Source organism: Papio anubis, chromosome 2 (genome assembly GCF_008728515.1).
Source record: "Papio anubis isolate 15944 chromosome 2, Panubis1.0, whole genome shotgun sequence".
NCBI lineage: Eukaryota > Metazoa > Chordata > Mammalia > Primates > Cercopithecidae > Papio > Papio anubis.
In genome coordinates, this window is record NC_044977.1 from 149,660,338 (window position 1) to 149,679,814 (window position 19,477).

The 19,477-nt window shown below is 39.6% G+C and overlaps 1 non-coding gene and 1 pseudogene across 1 annotated transcript; one reads left to right on the forward strand and one right to left on the reverse strand.

Annotated features, from left to right (window-relative positions):
- Positions 1–248: 248 nt before the first annotated feature.
- LOC101007825 lies at positions 249–4,202 on the reverse strand (annotated as a pseudogene).
- On the forward strand, positions 1,183–1,247 carry LOC116273996. Its single transcript, XR_004182479.1, has one exon. It is a non-coding gene; the product is annotated as a small nucleolar RNA SNORD81 (small nucleolar RNA).
- Positions 4,203–19,477: the final 15,275 nt, after the last annotated feature.

Sequence of the window (19,477 nt, forward strand, 5' to 3'; positions counted from 1 at the left end):
TTTTATCCTCCCCTTCTCAGTCTTGGTAACCACTGTTCTACTCTCTGCTTCTATGATACCAACTTTTTTTTTTTTTTCCATATTCCATCTATGAGTCAGATCATGAAGTATTTGTCTTTCTGTGTCTGGCTTATTTTACTTAATACACTGTCCTCCCAGTTCATCCATGTTGTCGTAAGTGACAGTATTTCATTCTTTTTATTTTTATTTCAATAGTTTTGGGGGAACAGATGGTGTTTGGTTGCATGGAAAAGTTCTTTAGTGGTGATTTCTGAGATTTTGGTGCACCTGTCACCTGAGCAGTGTACACGGTACCCAATGTGTAGTCTTTTTTTTTACGTACCATTTTATTGAAGAACAGTTATACAGTATAACTACAGATACGGACTAGATACTAAATATTTCTGCCTGATTTTTCATTGTCTTCACAAGTTAGGGATCAGAAGTCAAAAAACCAAAAATCTCAAATGATTTAGATGTCCAAAACATATTTAACAGTTGATAAATTTATAACACCTCTGACATATAAATTTCTAATTAGAGAATCCTTTCTTTTAAAAAAATTGAGATGATATTACCCTAATGAAGTTTTTGCCTGAAGTTAACAAAGTCCTGGATTTGATATATTACTTTGAATGCATTAATTCTGAAAATTCATATTTAGTTCTACTTTACAACATTTCTTCCCTTAAGGATGGGATGTGAGATACGCATGAGCTGGTTTCTACAGTATTAATGTACGTACATATATAAAGTATGTAAAGGAGTGGGTGATTTGCAGATAAAACACATTACACACAAAATATAAACAACTTCCCTTTTAAAAGTTACTGAGAATAAAGAATACAGAACATGGTTGTAGGCACTTACATTGCTATCAAATGCAGGAATCCACTTCCATAAGCAGTGCTTTCTTTGTAAGCATGGTTCATGGCACTGGAAGCTTCAACTTTGGAGAGGATGCTTTCCATGAGAAAAATAATAACTACAAAAAAAAAAACAAAAACAAAAACCAGGTGGTAGAAGGAAAACAGTCTAAATTTACAGATCTTTTAAGCTTTTTTTGGCCTTTGTATCAGCTTTCATGTTAAAAAACATAGCTGGTGGGGAGGCTGTCTCGCCTGCAAGGTAAATGGCTTGTATGAGATTAGCGAATCTTGGTCAGATACTGCGTTTTTAAAGCACAAAACCACCGACATCAACTCTCTCACTGATTACTTGATGACAATAAAAGATCTGATATTCTGTATTCCCATGTAGCATTTTAATTGAAGTCTGGAAATGTGGTTAAAAGTCTGGCTTATTTTTTGAGACAGGGTCTTGCCTCACCCAAGCTGGAGTGCAGTGGCCCTTTGAGGTTTACTACAGCCTCAAACTCCTGGGCTCAAGTGATCCTCAGCCTCCCACTGGTCTTTGTAGACAGCCTGATGGAGTCCCATGGCACAAGAAGATTAAAACAATGTCTCCAATTTTAATAAATTTCTGCAATCCAAAAAAAAAAAAAAACCACCAATATCTTCCTGTGCATGCATATAAATTATTTTCTTCTAATTCAAATGGCAGCAGAAGAATCCTGGCGTGCATGTGCGTGCACACACACACACACACACACATCACATCATTAAGGAAGGCAGGACAAACTATCATAAACTAAGCAGTATCCCAAACACATCATCATCTATAGGCTGTTTTACAAACGTAGAATACAAACGAACTGAATGTCTCAGGTAGAAGGCAAAGTCTATTTCTCCATCTCTGCTGCACTCATTTATCTTCTTAAGGCTGTCACAGACAGCACTGTTTTATGAACCGGCAATTCAGTACCCAGAGCTTGACTGGAGACATTAATTAGGATTGAAGTCTTGATGCAATTCATAAAAACTCATTTAAAAAAAGGCATAAAAAACCACATTTAAAATAAAGCTGTCCATATATAAAGAATGAAGTATTTAGAAGTTCCCAGCTTGTATTCTATTAAGAGTACTGAAAGGTTTAATTAGCAGCCTGTGAACACGTAGTGAAGAAACAGTCTGAGAACCAAGTCAACATCCTTATTCCACTCTAATTCCACCCATTCCATGGGTAAAAACAATTCTTGAGGTCTAGAGTTTCTCCTCCAATGGTTTCACCGTCAGATTTTTTCATCTTGGGATTCAACCATCTTGGCAAGCATCTTCTTGATTCTCAATGCTGTGAGTCTGGAGGCTGAATTGTGGGCCCAGCATTCTGACATTAGTTTCAAAACTGCTCATTCATCACTGTTCCACCAATTAGACACAATTGGCCACAAACGTTTGACACACACAACCTCACACATATCTTCGTATGACGGATCACTCGGTACCATGTTGTAACATGGCAATTGGTATTCTTCCACAATCTTCCTGTGCTACAACGACGAGCCATCTCCCAAATGATCAGGCCGAAGCTGTAGATGTCAGCCATGACATAGGGCTGGAAGTGGTTTTTGTTCAGGCTTTCGTCCAGCACTTCTGGAGCCATGTAGTGTTTGGTGCCCACCCTGATATTCAAGAGCACGTCAACTTCATTTGTGTCACTGTTGAATTTAACAGCAAGGCCCAGGTCAGCAATACAGCAACTCCCATTTTTCTTGATGAGGATGTTTTTGCTCTTTAGGTCTCAATGAACAATTGCAGGCTTTCCTTGGGTGCCATAAATTTCTGTGTGCAGGTGGCACAGACCAGAGGCAGCTGACTAAGCCAATTTGAGCAGGGCTCTGATGTCCAGTGTAGCACATTTCAGGAAGTCATAGAGAGATCCATTTTCACAGAGCTGAGTCCAGGCACCTGTACCTTTAATGCCTGCTGCTGTGAAACCAAGTATGTTTTCATGGCCCATTAGCACAGTTTTGTAGATTTCTGTTTCTGGAAACCAGCTGGCTTCTTCAGTGGTAAAGAATACTTTGACCGCCACTTTTTCACCACGCCATTTACCCATATCGGCCTTTACCAACTTGCTGGACCATCTGAATCTATTTGGCAATAGTTCACTGAACCAATAAAGGTAGTCCAGGCCCATACCAGAACTTTGTGACCGGTGTGTAAGGTCTTTTAGTGATTCTCCAACTGGAATAAATGCTTTATCCTGTTCCAAATCACGATTGTAATGACGTCTGCTTGAGATGCTCTTGCAATAATGTTTGTTACAAAAGCCAAGAGCAGCTGGACAAGATGATCATAGCAATTATGCAGACAACCATAGAAATGAGCAAAACCAGCCATCGAACGCTGCCATCAAAAAATGGACCTATGACAACAGGGGGCAGTGTGGGTTGCAAATACTGGTTACATAAACTGGTCCAACAACATTCTATTGTCTGGCTTAGCTGGGCTTTTGGGGAATCTTTGCACTGAAAATCAGATCCTTCATATTTCAAACACCCTGAAGCTAATGTGATTTCTCCCTGGTCATCTTCTTCTATGACGGCAAAGCAATGTCCATTAGTTATGCATGTGTTATTAATAGCATCATCTGGGCAGTGCCCTGAGCAATAGCACTTTCAAAAAGGCAAGGTACCCTCTGGTGCTAAGGTTACTCCATTTTCTGACTTTTCTGGTGGGAGTCTGATTTCATCCCAGTGCCATGGAGCATACTGTCTAGATTCTGTCCTTGGACACGAGAAATGATGAACAGATAGGCTCCCAGTATTCTGATGTAAATATATAGCTGAGCCATTGTTCATTTGTAATGCTTCCTGTCTACTGTCACCTTTAATGACTGGTCTTGCTACTTCACTAATTTAAATGACTATCATTCAGTGAGATTTTCTTTTTAAAAGATCGCAAGCACTTGACAGTGACTCCCACTCCCACTGCTTTCTCGCGACTTCTCCAAGATGTGGCTAGATAAAACTGTACTTCCAATTTTCTCCAAACAGCTTTGACATATGCTTCCATTTCATGAATTCCAAGACAGTATTAAACTGGTGCATATTTTCATAAGTCCAGACTCCAGCCCTAGGCGCGGAGCGGGTGGGCGTGGCGAGCCGTGAGGGTGAAGTGGGGCCGACTCCGCCCTCGGCATGCAGCGGCCCAGCCTGGTCGCCCCTCCATCTGGCAGTGCAACATTCACCTTGCGCGGACAGATGCCCAGTGCGTAGTCTTTTATCCCTCACTCCCCTCCCAATCTTCCTCCGGAGTCCCCGAAGTCCATTATATTATTCTTATGCCTTTGTGTCCCCACAGCTTAGCTCCTGCTTATAAAGTGAAAACATACGATGCTTGGTTTTCCATTCCTGAGTTACTTCACTTAGAATAAAGGTCTCCAACTCCATCCAAGTTGCTGAGAATGCCACTATTTCATTCCTCTTTATGGCTGAGTATTCCATAGTATTTTATTCATTATTTATTTGTATAAGTAAATATTATGTATTTATATATACATATATTTCTATATATTTAATATATCACATTTTCTTTATCCCCTCAGTGGTTGATGGGCATTTAGGCTGGTTCCATATTTTTGCAATTCCGAATTGTGCTGCTATAAAAGTGTTTACAAGTATATTTTTTGTATAATGACTTATCCTTTGAGTAGATACCCAGTAGTGGGATTGCTGGATCAAATGGTAGTTTTACTTTTAGTTCTTTAAGGAATCTCCACAGTTTTCTGTAGTGGTTGTACTATTTTATATTCCCACCAGCAGTGTAAAAGTTTTCCCTTTTCACCACATCCATGCCAACATCAGGTTGTTTTTGTTGTTGTTGTTTCAATTTGCCTATTCTTGCAGGAGTAAGAAGGTATCTCATTGTGGTTTTGATTTGCATTTTCCTGATAATTAGCGATGTTGAGTATTTTTTCATATGTTTGTTGGCCCTTTGTATACCTTCTTTTGAGAATTGTCTATTCATTTACTTAGCCTACTTTATAATGTGATTATTTGGGTGTTTTTCTAGCTGATTTTTTTGAGTTCCTTGTAGATTCTCTATTAGTCCTTTGTCAGATGCCCAGGTTGCGAATATTTTCTCCCACTCGGTGGATTGTCTGTTTACTCTGCTGATTATTTCTTTTGCTGTGCAGGAGCTTTTCAGTTTAATTAAGTCCCATCTATTTATCTTTGTTTTTGTTGCATTTGCTTTTTTTTTTTTTTTTTTTGTAACTTGGGGTTGCTCTCTGTTGCCCGGGCTGGAGTGCAGTGACACAATCTCCACTCACTGCAACTTCCACCTCCCAGGTTCAAGTGATCCTCCTACCTCAGCCTCCCGAGTAGCTGGGATTACAGGTGTGTGCCGCCATCCATGGCTAATTGCATTTGCTTTTGAATTATTGGTCATGAACTCTTTGCCTAAGTCAATGTCTAGAGGAGTTTTTCCAATGTTATCTTCTAGAATTTTTATGGTTTCAGATCTTAGATTGAAGTCTGATCCATCTTGAGTTGATTTTCGTATAAAATGAGAGATGAAGATCCAGCTTCCTTCTTCTACATGTAGCTTGCCAATTATCTCAGCACCATTTGTTGAATAGGGTGTCCTTTCCCTACTTTATGTTTTTGTTTCCTTTGTCAAAGATCAATTGGCTATAAATATTTGGCTTTATTTCTGGGCTGTCTCTGTTTTTTTGTTTTTGTTTTGTTTTGAGATGGAGTCTCCCTCTGTTGCCCAGGCTGGAGTGCAGTGGTATGATCTCAGCTCTCTGCAACCTCCACCTCCCAGGTTCAAGCAATTCTCCTGCCTCAGCCCCCCAGCAGCTGGGATTACAGGCATACACCACCACACCCGGCTAATTTTTATATTTTTAGTAGAGATGGGGTTTCACCATGTTGGCCAGGCTGGTCTCAAACTCCTGACCTCAGGTAATCCACCCATCTCAGCCTCCCAAAGTGCTGAAATTACAGGCATGAGTCACCATACCTGGACTCTGGGTTCTCTATTCTGTTGCATTGGTCTACATGCCTATTTTTATACCAGTACCATGGTGTTTTGGTAACTATAGCCTTGTAGTATGGTTTGAAGTCAGGTAGTGTGATGCCTCCATATTTGTTCCTTTTGCTTAACCTTGCTTTAACTATGTGGGGCCTTTTTTGGTTCCATATGAATTTTAGGATTATTTTTTCTAGTTCTATGAAAAATGTTGATTTTTTTCTTTTATGGAGTCTTGCTCTGTTGTCCAAGCTGGAGTGCAGTGGCATGATCTCAGCTCACTGCAATCTCTGCCTCCTGGGTTCAAGTGATTCTCCTGCCTCAGCCTCCTGAGTAGCTGGGATTATAGGCGCATGCCACCACACCCACTTAATTTTTGTATTTTTAGTACAGACGGGGTTTCACCATGTTGGTCAGGCTGGTCTCGAACTCTTGACCTCAGAATCCGCCCTCCTCAGCCTCCGAAAGTTCTAGGATTACAGGTGTGAGCCACCGCACCCAGCCAATGATGGTATTTTGATGGGAATTTCATTGACTTTGTAGACTGCTTTTGGCATTGATATGGTCATTTTCATAATATTAATTCTACCGATCCATGATCATGGGATGCATTTTCATTTTGTTGTGTCATTGATAATTTATTTCAGCAGTGTTTTGTAGTTTTCCTTGTAGAGCTTTTTCATCTCCTTGGTTAGGTATATTCCTTAGTATATTATTGTAATTTTTTTGCAGCTGTTGTAAAAGGGGTTGAGTTCTTGGTTTGATTCTCAGCTTCATCATTGTTGGTATATAGCAGTCTACTGATTTGTGTTCACTGATTTTGTATCCTGAAACTTTACTGAATTAATTTATCAGATCTAGGAGCTTTTTGGATGAGTCTTTAGGGTCTTTTAGGTATGTAATCATATCACTGGCGAACAGTGACAGCTTGACTTCCTCTTTACCAATTTGGATGCCCTTTATTTCTTTCTCTTGTCTGATTGCTCTGGCTAGCACTTCCAGTACTATGTTGAATAGAAGGGGTGAAAGTGGCCATCGTTGTCTTGTTCCCCTTCTCAGGGGGAATGCTTTCAAATTTTCCCTGTTCAGTATAGTGTTGACTGTGGGTTTGTCATAGATGGCTTTTGTTGCCTTGAGGTATGTCTCTTCTATGCTGATTTTGCTGAAGGTTTTAATCATAAAGGGATGCTGGATTTTGTCAAATGCTTTTTCTGCATCTGTTGAGATGATTATATGATTTTTGTTTTTAATTCTGTTTATGTGATGTATCACATTTATTGACTTCCATATGTTAAACCATCCCTGCATCCATGGTATGAAATCCACTTGATCATGGTGTATTATCTTTTTGATATGCTGTTGGACTCAGTTAGCTAGTATTTTGTTGAAGAATTTTGCATCTATGTTCATCACAGATATTGGTCTGTAATTTTCTTTCCTTGTCATGTTCTTTCCTTGTTTTGGTATTAGGGTGATACTGAAGCAGGATTTTTTGCTCCTTAGTTTAGCTAAAATCTGGGTTCTTTCCTAATAACCAGGAAAAATTAGGCATGCGGACACAATTAAAGGTGAGGAGAGTGGAATTTATTTTTTAAAAAAGCTCTCAGCAAAAAAGAGGGGGTCCTGTCAATAGGCTTCCACCTTACAGATTCAATACTGGGCCACCACACATGAGCTGAAGAGGACAGGTTCCTTCCCTCCTGCATAAGGTGTAAATTCCCGTTGGCTGCACACCATTCTCCCAGTGCACAGATGGGCCGTTAGTCTGAGTCACTCCACAATTATTTATTTCTCTTACTGTACATGTGTTAAGGGACAACACTTTTCACTGTGGGCATGTTTAGGCAAGCCCCATGTGCACAATGACCTGGGCGGCATTTGGCTGACTCCTGTCTCTGTCAACACTGTTTTCGCAGGATGATTTAGAGAAGATTCCCTCTTTCTCTATCTTTTGGAATAGTTTCTAACCAATTATTGTTTGAATGCCTGAGAGAATTCAACTGTGAATCCATCTGGTCCTGGACTTTTTTTGTTGGCAATTTTTAAAAAATTACTATTTCAATCTTGCTACTTGTTATTGGTCTGTTCAGTTTCTATTTCTTCCTGATTTAATCTAGGAGAGTTGTATATTTCCAGGAATTTATCCATCTCCTCTAGATTTTCTAGTTTGTGTGTATAAACGTGTTCATAATAGCCTTGAATGATCTTTTGTATTTCTGTGGTATCACTTATAGTATCCCCTGTTTCATTGCTATTTGAGCTTATTTAGATCTTCTCTCTTCTTTTCTTGGTTAATCTCGCTAATGGTCTGTCAATTTTGTCTATCTTTTCTTTTCTTTTTTTTTTTTTTGAGACGGAGTCTCGCTCTGTCACCCAGGCTGGAGTGCAGTGGCGTGATCTTGGCTCACTGCAAGCTCCACCTCCCGGGTTCACGCCATTCTCCCGCCTCAGCCTCCCGAGCAGCTGGGATTACAGGCGCCCACCACACGCCTGGCTAGTTTTTTTTTGTATTTTTAGTAGAGACGGGGTTTCACCATGTTAGCCAGGATGGTCTCGATCTCCTGACCTCATGATCCACCCGCCTCGGCCTCCCAAAGTGCTGGGATTACAGGCGTGAGCCACCACGCCTGGCCTGTCTATCTTTTCAAAGAACCAGATTTTTGTTCGTTTATCTTTTGTATTTTTTTGTTTCAATTTCATTTATTTCTGCTCTAATCTTTGTTATTTCTTTTCTTCTACTCAGTTTGGGTTTGGTTTGTTCTCGTTTCTCTAGTTCCTTGAGGTGTGATCTTGGATCATCTATTTGTGCTCTTTCAGACTTTTTGTTAAGTTTAATGCTACAAACTTTCCCTTAGCACCATTTTTGCTGTTTCCCGGAGGTTTTGATAAGTTGTGTCACTATTATCCCTCAGTTCAAATAATTTTTACATTTCCATCTTGATTTCGTTGTTGACCCAAAGATCCTTCAGTAGCAGATTATTTAATTTCCATGTATTTGTATAGTTTTGAGGGTTCCTTTTGGAGTTAATTTCCAATTTTATTTCACTGTGGTCTGAGAGGGTACTTGATATAGTTTCAAATTTCTTAAATTTATTGAGACTTGTTTTGTGGCCTATCATATGGAGAATGTAGGAGAATATGGCCTATCTTGGAGAATGTTTCATGTGCTGATGGAAAGAATGTATATTCTGCAATTATTGGGTAGAATGTCTAGATCTCTAGTGAGGCTGGGGAAGTTTTCCTTGATTATTCCCTCAAATATGTTTTCCAAACTTTTAGATTTATTTTCTTCCTTGGCAACACCAATTATTCTTAGGTTTGGCTGTTTAACATAATCCCAAATTTCTTGGAAGCTTTGTTCATTTTTGAAAAATTCTTGGAGGGGGGAGGGGGGAGGGATTGCATTGGGAGTTATACCTGATGTAAATGACGAGTTGATGGGTGCAGCACAGCAACATGGCACAAGTATACATATGTAACAAACCTGCACGTTATGCACATGTACCCTAGAACTTAAAGTATAAAAATAAAAATAAAAAATAAAATAAAAAATAAAAATTCTTTTTTCCTTGTCTTTGTCTGATTTGGTTAATTCAAAAGCCTTGTCTTTAAGCTCTGAAGTTCTTTCTTCTACTTGTTCAATTCTGTTGTTGAGACTTTCCATTGCATTTTGTGTTTCACTAATTGTGTCTTTCCTTTCCAGAAGCTGTGATTTTCTTTTTATAATATCTATTTCTCTGGAGTATTTTTCATCCACATCCTGTATTTTTTTTTTTTTTTTTCTTTAAGTTGGTTTTCACTTTTATCTGGTATCTCCTTGAGTAGCTTAATAATCAACCCTCTGAATTATTTATCTGGCAATTCAGATATTTATTCTTGGTTTGAATCCATTGCTGGGGAGCTAGTGTAGTCTTTTGGGAGTGTTATAGAACCTTGTTTTGTCATATTACCAGAACTTAATTTCTGATTCTTTCTTATTTGGGTAGACTATTTTAGCAGAAAAATCAAGAACTCAAGGCCTGCTGTTCAGATTCTTTTGTCCCATGGGGTGGTCTCTTGATGTGGTGCACTCCCCCTTCCCCTAGGGATGGGGTTTCCTGCAAGCCTGACTGCAGTGATTGTTATTGCTCTTCTGGGTCTAGCCACCCAGCGGGGATACCAGGTTCTGGGCTAGTGCTGGGCAATGTCTGCAAAGAGTCCTGTGATGCGATCTGTCTTCAGTTCTCCCAGCTGTGGATACCAGAACTTGCTCTGGTGGAGGTGACAGGGGAGTAAAGCAGACTCTGTGAGACTCTTTGGCTGTAGATATGTTTAGTGCCCTGGTTATCTCGAATGCTGGATATGCTAGTAGTGAAGTTGTCACATGGACAGACTCAGGACCTCGGGTTAGCCAGGATGTTGCAGGCAGTGGAATTAGTTGTTGTTTTCTCCTTCCTTGGAACAGGGGTATTCTGTCATGAGTTGCTGTAATATCCTGAGTTAGTTAGCTTCCAGCCAGGAGGAGGTGCTTTCAAGAAAGCACCAGCTGCAATAGTAAAAGGGAGATATAAGCTTGCCCTAAGTTGGCCAGGACACGTATTAGGGTTTCTCAAGTGATAGGTGGGGTCATAAAGCTCCCAAGTGTTTATGTCTTTTGTGATCTGCTACCAGGGCGGATAGAGAAATACCATTAGGTTGGGGCAGGGTTAGGCGGATCTGGGCTCAGACTCTTCTTGGGTGGGGCTTGCCATGGCCACTACTGGGGGCGGGAGGTGGTTCTTAGGCTAATGGGGTTATGTTCTAAAGGGGATTATGGCTGCTTCTGTCGTCAGGGAAGTGGGGAAAATCTGGTAGCAATAGGCCTCATCCAGCTCCCACGTAGTTGTTGAGGTCAGTCTTGCTCTGATTATGTCCCACTAACAGCACTGAACTTATCTCCAAGCAGCCCACACATGGGACCAAGACCTAATCCCAGGCTATAAGTTTCCCTGCTGAGAAAGCAAGCACAGCTTTCAGGCCATGGCCCTCCCTGACTGCCATACTGTCAGCTGCAACTCCTGCTCTCCTTTCTGCAGCAGTTCCCATTCGCCTCCAGATTCTGCTCAACAGTTTGTACCCAGTTAATTTATTAGAAAGTTCAATTGGAAACTTCTTTCACCTTGTGACTCCTCCAAAATTCCACTGGCTGCCTTCCCCGAAGGCCCTTATGAGATATGGTCAGGGTCGGCTTCCCTGGGCTCGAGCTGGAGAATGGCAGTGCCTACACGGCTTTTCCTGCTGGTGCTTCTACTTTTATGTTTCACACTAAATCTATTTTAGCTCTAGATAAGGTTAAATCTTTCTCCAATAATGTGTATTTTGGGGTTCCCAGTGGGGACGTGTGTTTGGAGGCAGGTTTTCTCCCTCTCCACACTTTGGCAATTCACAGTTTGTTGCCTGCCTCAGATAATTTGCAGTGGCCTGTGTCTTCTTTCAAATGATCTGTAAATTCTTTTGGTTTTCTGGGTGCACTCCTGCAGAGGTTCCTTGAGCAAAAGTCAGTGGTGTGAGTCTCCACATGCTGTTCTGTTCGTCCAAGTGGGAGCTGCACATTAGCCCTGTCTCCTATCTGCCATCTTCTCCCCATAATCCTCCAGTATCCTTTTTTATGGCTGAATAATATTTCATTGTGTATATATACCACATTTTCTTTATCCATTCATCTATTGTTGGAGAGTTAGGTTGTTTCTATATCTTGGCTATTGTAAAAAGTACTACAGCAGGGTGCGGTGGCTTACACCTATAATCCTAGCACTTTGGGAGGCTGAGGTGGGTAGATCACGAGGTCAGGAGTTCGAGACTAGCCTGACCAACATGGTGAAATCCGATCTCTACTAAAAATAAAAAATTAGCCGAGCATGGTAGCACGTGCCTGTAATCCCAGCTACTTAGGAGGCTGAGGCAGGAGAATTGCTTGAACCTGGGAGGCAGAGGTTGCAGTGAGCCGAGGTAGCACCACTGCACTCCAGCCTGGGTGACAGAGTGAGACTCTGTCTCAAAAATAAGAATAGAAAAAAAGTACTACAATAAACATCAGAGAGCAGATATTTCTTCAACCTACGGATTTCATTTCCTTTGGATACTTACCTAGTAGTAATGGGATTGCTGGATCATATAGTAGTTTTATTTTTAATTTTTTGAAGAAACTCCCTACTGTTTTCCACAGTGGATGTACTAATTTAAAATTCTATTAAAATGGGGTACGTGTTTGCTTTCTCCACATTCCACCCAATACTTGTTTTCTTCTTCTTTTTTTTTTTTGATAGAGTCTTGCTCTGTTGCCCATGCTGGAGTGCAGTGGCATGATCTCGGCTCACTGCAACCTCCACCTCCTGGGTTCAAGTGATTCTCCTGCCTCAGCCCCCATAGTAGCTGGGATTACAGGCATGTGCCACCATGCCAGGGTAATTTTTGTATTTTTAGTAGAGATGAGGTTTGGCCATGTTGGCCAGGCTGGTCTCGAACTCCTGATCTCAGGTGATCCACCTGCCTCAACCTCCCAAAGTGCTGGGATTACAGTTATGAGCCACCACGCCCGGCCCTCTTCTGTCTGTTTTATAATAGCCATTCTAATTGGCGTGAGGCAGTATGTCCTCATAATTTTGATTTGCATTTCCCTGATGATTAATGAAATGTAGCATTTTTCATATACCTGTTAGCCACTTGTATGTCTTCTTTTGAGAAACATGTTAAGATCCTTTGCCTGTTTTAAAATCAGGTTTTGGTTTTTGTGTTGTTAAGTTCTTTATATAGTCTAGATATTAACCCTTGTCAGATATATGGTTTACAAATATTTTCTCCTATTTTGTAGGGTTGTCCCTTTGCTTCACAAAAACATTTTAATTTAATGTAATCCTATTTGTGTACTTGTTATCTTGTTGGCTGTGAATTTGAAGTCTTATTTTTAAAATCCTTGCCTAGCCCAATATCATGAAGTGTTTCCCCTATGTTTCCTTATTGTACTTGCACAGTTTTGGGTTGGGTGGATTGTTTTTTCTTTTTCTATTCTTTTTTTTTTTTTCTGGCAAGGTCTTGCTCTGTCACCCAGGCTGGAGTGCAGTGATGCAAACATGGCTCACTGCAACCTTGATCTCCTGGGCTACAGGAATGCACCACTGCACCTGGCTAATATTTTCTTTTGTAAAAACTAGAGACAAGGGCCAGGCACGGTGGCTCAGGACTTTAATCGCAGCACCTTGGGGGGCTGAGGTGGTAGGATCACCTGAGGTCAGAAGTTCAAGACCAGCCTGGCCAACATGGTGAAACCTTATCTCTACTAAAAATACAAAAATTAGCTAGGTATGGTGGTATGTGCCTGTAGTCCCAGCTACCTGGGAGGCTGAGGCAGGAGAATTGCTTGAACCCGGGAGGCAGAGGCTGCAGTGAGCTGAGATCATGCCATTGTACTCCAGCCTGGGTAACAGAACGAGACTCCGTCTCAAAAAAAACAACAAAGAAAAAACAAACCAAACAAACAACAAAAAGAACTCTAGAGACAAGGTCTTGGTATGTTGCTCAGGCTGGTCTCAAATTTCTGGTTTCAAGTGATTCTCCAGCCTTGGCCTCTCGAAGTGCTGTGATTAAAGGCATGCATCACCATGTCTGGCCAGTTTTGGTTGTTACACTTAGATCTTTAATCCATCTTGAATTGATTTTTTTTTTGTATGAGATGACAGGTAGGGATCTGGTCTCATTCTCCTGCATGTGAATATCCAGTTTTTTCTGTACCATTTATTAAAGAGATTATCTTTACCCCAGTGTGTGTTCTTGGCACCTTTGTTGAAAATCACTTGGCTGTAGATGTGTGAATATTTCTGGGTTCTCCATAATATTCCATTGGTCTGTGTGTCTGTTTTTATGCCAGTACCATGCTGTTTTGCTTACTCTGGCTTTGTAGTATATTTTGAAATCAGGTAATATAATGTGTTCAGCCTTGCTTTGCATTTGCTCAAGAATGCTTTGGCTATTTGGAGTCATTTGTGATACTATATAAATTTTAGCATTGTCTGTCTTTCTTTGTCTCTCTCTCTCTCTTTCTCTCTTTCTTTCCCTCCCTCCCTGCCTGCTCCTTCTGTTTCTTGACAGTGTTTTGCTATGTTGCCCAGGCTAGAGTTCAGTGGCTATTCACAGGGTGACTATAGCATAGTGCAGTCTCAAACTCCTGGGCTTAAATGATTGTCCTGCCTCAGCCTCCTCCCAGTAGCTGGCACTATAGGGATGTACTACTATGCCTGGCTGTTTTTTCTATTTCTGCAAAAGATGTCATTGGTATTTTTATAGGGATTGCATTAAATCTATAGATTGCTTTGGGTACTATGTCTATTTTAACAACATTATATTCTTCCAGTCAATGAACATGGAATATCTTTACATTTTTGGGTGTTCTCTTCAATTTATTTCGTCAATGTTTTATAGTTTCCATTGTAGAGATCTTTCATTTCTTTAATTCCTAGTTATTTAATTTTATTTATAGCTATTGTGCATGTGATTAATTTCTTGGGTTCTTTTTTTTTAGACTGTTTGCTGTTGGCATGTAGAAATGCTACTGATTTTTGTATGTTGATTTTGTATCCTGCAACTTTACTGAATTTATCAGTTTTAATAGTTTTTTTGGTGGAGTCTTTAGTTTTTTCCAAATAAAAGATTATATCATCTCCTAACACGGATAATTTGACTTCTTTCTTTCCAGTTTGGATGCTCTTTATTTCTTTCTCTTGTTTGATTGTTCTAGCTAGGACCTCCAATACTATGTTGAATAACAGTGGTGAAAGTGGGCATCTTTGTCTTATTCTAGATCTTAGAGAAAAGGCTTTTGGTTTTTACCTGTTAAATATGGTACTAGCTGTAGGTCTGTCATATATGGCTTTTATTATGTTCAGGTGTGTTTCTTCTATACTCAGGTTTTTAAGAGTTTTTGTCATGAGGGGATGTTTAATTTTATCAGATACTTTTTCAGCATCAGTTGAAATGACCATATTGTTTTTGTCCTTCATTCTGTTGATACAATATATCACACTGATTGATTTGCACATGTTGAACCATTCTTGCATCCCAGGACTAAATCCCATTTGGTCATGATGAAAACTTTTAATGTGTTGTTGAATTAGGTTTGCTAGTATTTCGTTGAGGCTATTTGCATCAATGCTCATCAGGGATATTGGACTGTAGTTGTCTTTTTTTTAATGTGTCTTTGTCAGGTTTTGGTATTAGATTAATACTGACCTAGTAGGATGAGTTTGGAAAATTTTTCCAATAGTTTGGAAAACTATTTTTCAAAATAGTTTGAGTAGGATTGGTATTATTTCTTCTTCTTTTTTTTTTTTTTTTTTTTTTGGTTTGAGACAGGGTCTCACTCTGTAGCCCAGGCTGGAGTACAGTGGTACGATGTTGGCTAACTGCAGTCTCCACTTCCCAGGGTCAAGCAATTCTCTAGGCTCAGATTCCTGAGTAGCTGGACTACAGGTATGAGCCACCAATGCCTGGCTAACTTTTGTATATTTTTGTAGAGACAGGGTTTTGCCATGTTGTTCAGGCTCTTCTCCAACTCCTGAGCTCAAAGTGATCCACCCACCTTGTCATCCCAAAGTGCTGCCATGACAGGCATGAGCCACTGCACCCAGCCTGTTGTTTCCTCTTTAATGTTTGGTAAAATTCAGCAGTGAAGATACCAGGTCCTGGGCTTGTCTTTGCTGAGAGACTTTATTACAGTTTTGATCTTGTTACTTGTTATTGGTACATTCAGGTTTTGGATTTCTTCATGGTTGCTTGGTAGGTTATAGATATAGAAATTTATCCATTTCTTCTAGGTTTTCCAATTTATTGGCATATAGTTGCTCATAGTATTATCTAATGACCCTTTGAATTTTTGTAGTATCGGTTGTAATGTCTCCCTTTTCATCTCTGATTTTATTTATTTGGATCTTTCTTCTTTGTTTTTATTGTTGTTGTTCGAGACAGTCTTACTCCGTCACCCAGGTTGGAATGTAGTGGCATGATCTCTGCTCACTACAACCTCCAACTCGAGTTCAAGCGATTCTCATGCCTCAACCTCCTGAGTAGCTGGAATTACAGGTGGGTGCCACCACATGTGGCTAATTTTTATATTTTTGGTAGAAACCAGGGTTTTGCCATGTTGGTCAGACTGTTCTTGAACTCCTGACCTCAAGAGATCCACCCTCCTTGGCCTCCCAAAGTGCCGGAATTACATGAGCAACCATGCCCAGACCCTCTTTGTTTTCTTAGTCTGGCTAAAATTTTGTCACTTTTGTTTATCTTTTCGAAAAACCAATTTTTGTTTTGTTGATTTTTTTAAAATTCCAATTTAATTGATTTCTGCTCTGGTCTGTGTTATTTATCTTACTAATTTTGGTTTTGGTTTGCTTTTTCTTTCCTAGGTTTTTAAGAAGCATCATTAGGTTGTTTATTTAAAGTTTTTCTACTCTTATGATTTAGGCGCTTATTGCTATAAACTTTCCTCTTAGTATTGTTTTGCTGTATCCCATAGGTTTTTGGCATGTTGTGTTTCCATTTTCATTTGTTTCAAGCCAGTTAAATTTTCTTCTTAATTTCTTCACTGTCCCTCTGGTCATTCAGGAACATATTGTTTAATTTCAATATGTTTGTATAGTTTTCAAAGTTTTTATTGCTTTCTAGTTTAATTCCATTGTGGTCAGAGAAGGTATTTGATATTATTTCAATTTTTTGAATTTTTTAAGATTTGTTTTTTGACTTTATCTATGGTCTCTCTTTGAGAATGATTCATGTGCTGAGGAGAAGATGTGTATTCTGCAGCATGATCTTTGGGAGTCTATCAAGTGTCTTGAGGTAGTCTTCTTTGAGTTTAATCTGCTTGGCAGGCTGGGTGTGATGGCTCACACCTACAGTCCTAGCACTTGGAAAGGCTGAGGCAGGAGGATATCTTAAGCCCAGGAGTTTGAGACCAGCCTGGACAATGCAGTGAGACCCTGTCTCTACAAAAATTTTTAGAAAATTAGCCAAGCATGGTGGGATGCACCTATGGTCTTAGCTACTAGGAAGCTGAGGTGGGAGGATTGCTTGAGCCTGGAAGGCTGAGGCTGTGGTGAGCCATGATTGTGCCAGTGCACTCCAGCCTGGGCATGACCCTGTCTGGAAAAAAAAAAAAATCTGCTTGGTATTCTATAACATTCTTGTGCTTGAATATTGGTATCTTTCTCTAGGTTAGGGAAATTCTCTGTTATTATCTCTTTGAATAAACTTTCTACCCTGATCTTTCTCTACATATATTTTCTATTTAAGGCCAATAACTCTTAGATTTGCCCTTTTGAAGCTATTTTCTAGATCTTGTACGCATGCTTCATTCTCCTTTATTCTTCTTTCTTTTGTCTCCTCTAACTGTATTTTCAAGTAGGCTGTCTTCCAGCTCACTAATTCTTTCTTCTGCTTGACCAATTCTACTGTTAAGAGACTCTGATGCATTCTTCATTATGTCAATTGAATTTTGCAACTTCAGAATTTCTGCTTGATTTTTAAAAAATTGTTTCAATCTCTTTGACAGTTTATCTGATAGGATTCTGAATTCCTTCTCTGTGTTACCTTGAATTTTGTTGAGCTTCATCAAAACAGCTATTTTGAATTCTGGGTGTGAACGATCACATAGCTCTATCACTCTGGTATTGGTCACTGGTGACTTATTTAGTTTGTTTGGTGAGGTCATGTTTTCCCGAATGGTATTGATGCTTGTGGATGTTTATCAGTGTCTGGGCATTGAAGAGTCAGGTACTTATTGTGGTTTTTGCAGTTTTGGCTTGTTTGTGCCATCAAATTCAATTGACTGGTACCTTTTTTATCATTTTTGCATTTATGTTCATCAGGGATATTGGCCGGTAGTTTTTTTTTTTTTTTTTTTTTTTAAATTGTGGAGTCCTTGTCTGGTTTTTGAATCATGATATTGATGACCTCATAAAATGAGTTTGGAAGTATTCTCTTCTACTCAATTTTCTGGAATAAGTGAAAATAATTGGTATTAGTTCTTCCTTAAATGTTTGGTAGAAATCAGCAATGAAGTGATCAAGTTCTGAGCTTTTTCTTTGATGGAAGTCCTCTTATTACTGATTCAATTTCCTTATTGATTTTTTGTATCTTTTGGGTCTTTTCACATTTTGTATTTCTTTACATTTAAAAATAAAGAAATGGATAAATTATGTTTGTTCATAAAAATTTCACAAGACATTAAACAAAGTTAGTCATTATCTTGTTATTTTTCTTCTTAGTAGCAATTGTCAAAAATCATCATACAACAAAGAAAAGTTATGGCTATTTTTAATTCTCTCTTTTTAAAAAATGTCATGTTTGACACACATCAAGCAATTTATTTTTATTGTGTATTTGTTCACAAGTTAAATGTATTTATAATTTTACGATGTGTCTTAGTTCACTTAATTTGCTACTGTACCTGAACGTGGGTAGTTTATAAAGAAAATACGTTTATTAGATTCATTATTCTGGTGGCTGGAAAGTTCAAGATTGGGCATCTACAACTAATGAGGGCCTCAGGCTTCTTCAACTCATAGTGGAAAGCAGAAGAGGAGCTTGCATGTGGAAAGAGATCACATGGCAAGAAAGGAAGCAAGAGAGAAACTGAGGGATCCACTCTTTTTAACAACCTACTCTTAGGAAGTAATCTATTCTCATGAGTGTGAAAACTCACTCACCCCTGAGGGAGAGCGTTAATCTGCTTATGAGGGATCTGTCCATATGACACAAACATCTCCTACAAAGCCGTATATCCCCAAACTGGCACACTGAGGACCAAATTTCAACATTTTGGCAGGGATATACCAAACCATAGCACCATCTTAAACCACAGAAGCTTTTTGATTAGCAAATCCGGGTACAAGCAGCTATGTGTCTGCATTATAGTTAATGTTAACAACTCTGAACACGTGCCTGTTTTAATTAAACCAACAGACTTAAACTAGCTTTTTATTTACTAATGTTCATCCCAGGTCATGTAAACTTGAAAAATATTTGGGTTATTTCCTATTTTCCTGAGAGAATGCTTAATTTACAAAACCATTTATTTTCTTCCTTCAAGCCATAGGTACAAATAGGACAGTTGTTTAGGATGAGAGCTCTTTTAAAAATATGCTTTTAGATACAAAAGTCCAAATCTCCAAAGATATACCTAGTCCAATTGCCACTTAAACCAATAAGCTTTTTGTGGCTTAACCATGGATGTGAAAAGTACCCCTAAAGAGGGTGCAAAAGATGCAGTCTTGGCTGGGCACGGTGGCTCACGCCTGTAATCCCGGCATTTTGGGAGGCCAAGACGGGTGGATCACCTGAGCTCAGGAGTTCGAGACCAGCCTGGCCAACATGGTGAAACCCCATCTCTACTAAAAATACAAAAATCAGCCAGGTGTGGTGGCACACATCTGTCATCCCAGCTACCCAGGAGGCTGAGGCAGGAGAATTGCGTGAACCCGGGAAGTGGAGGTTGCAGTGAGCAGAGATCGCGCCACTGCACTCCAGCCTGGGTGACAGAGCGAGACTCAAAAAAAAAAAAAAAAAAAAAAAGTTGCAGTCTCCCTGAAGATCCA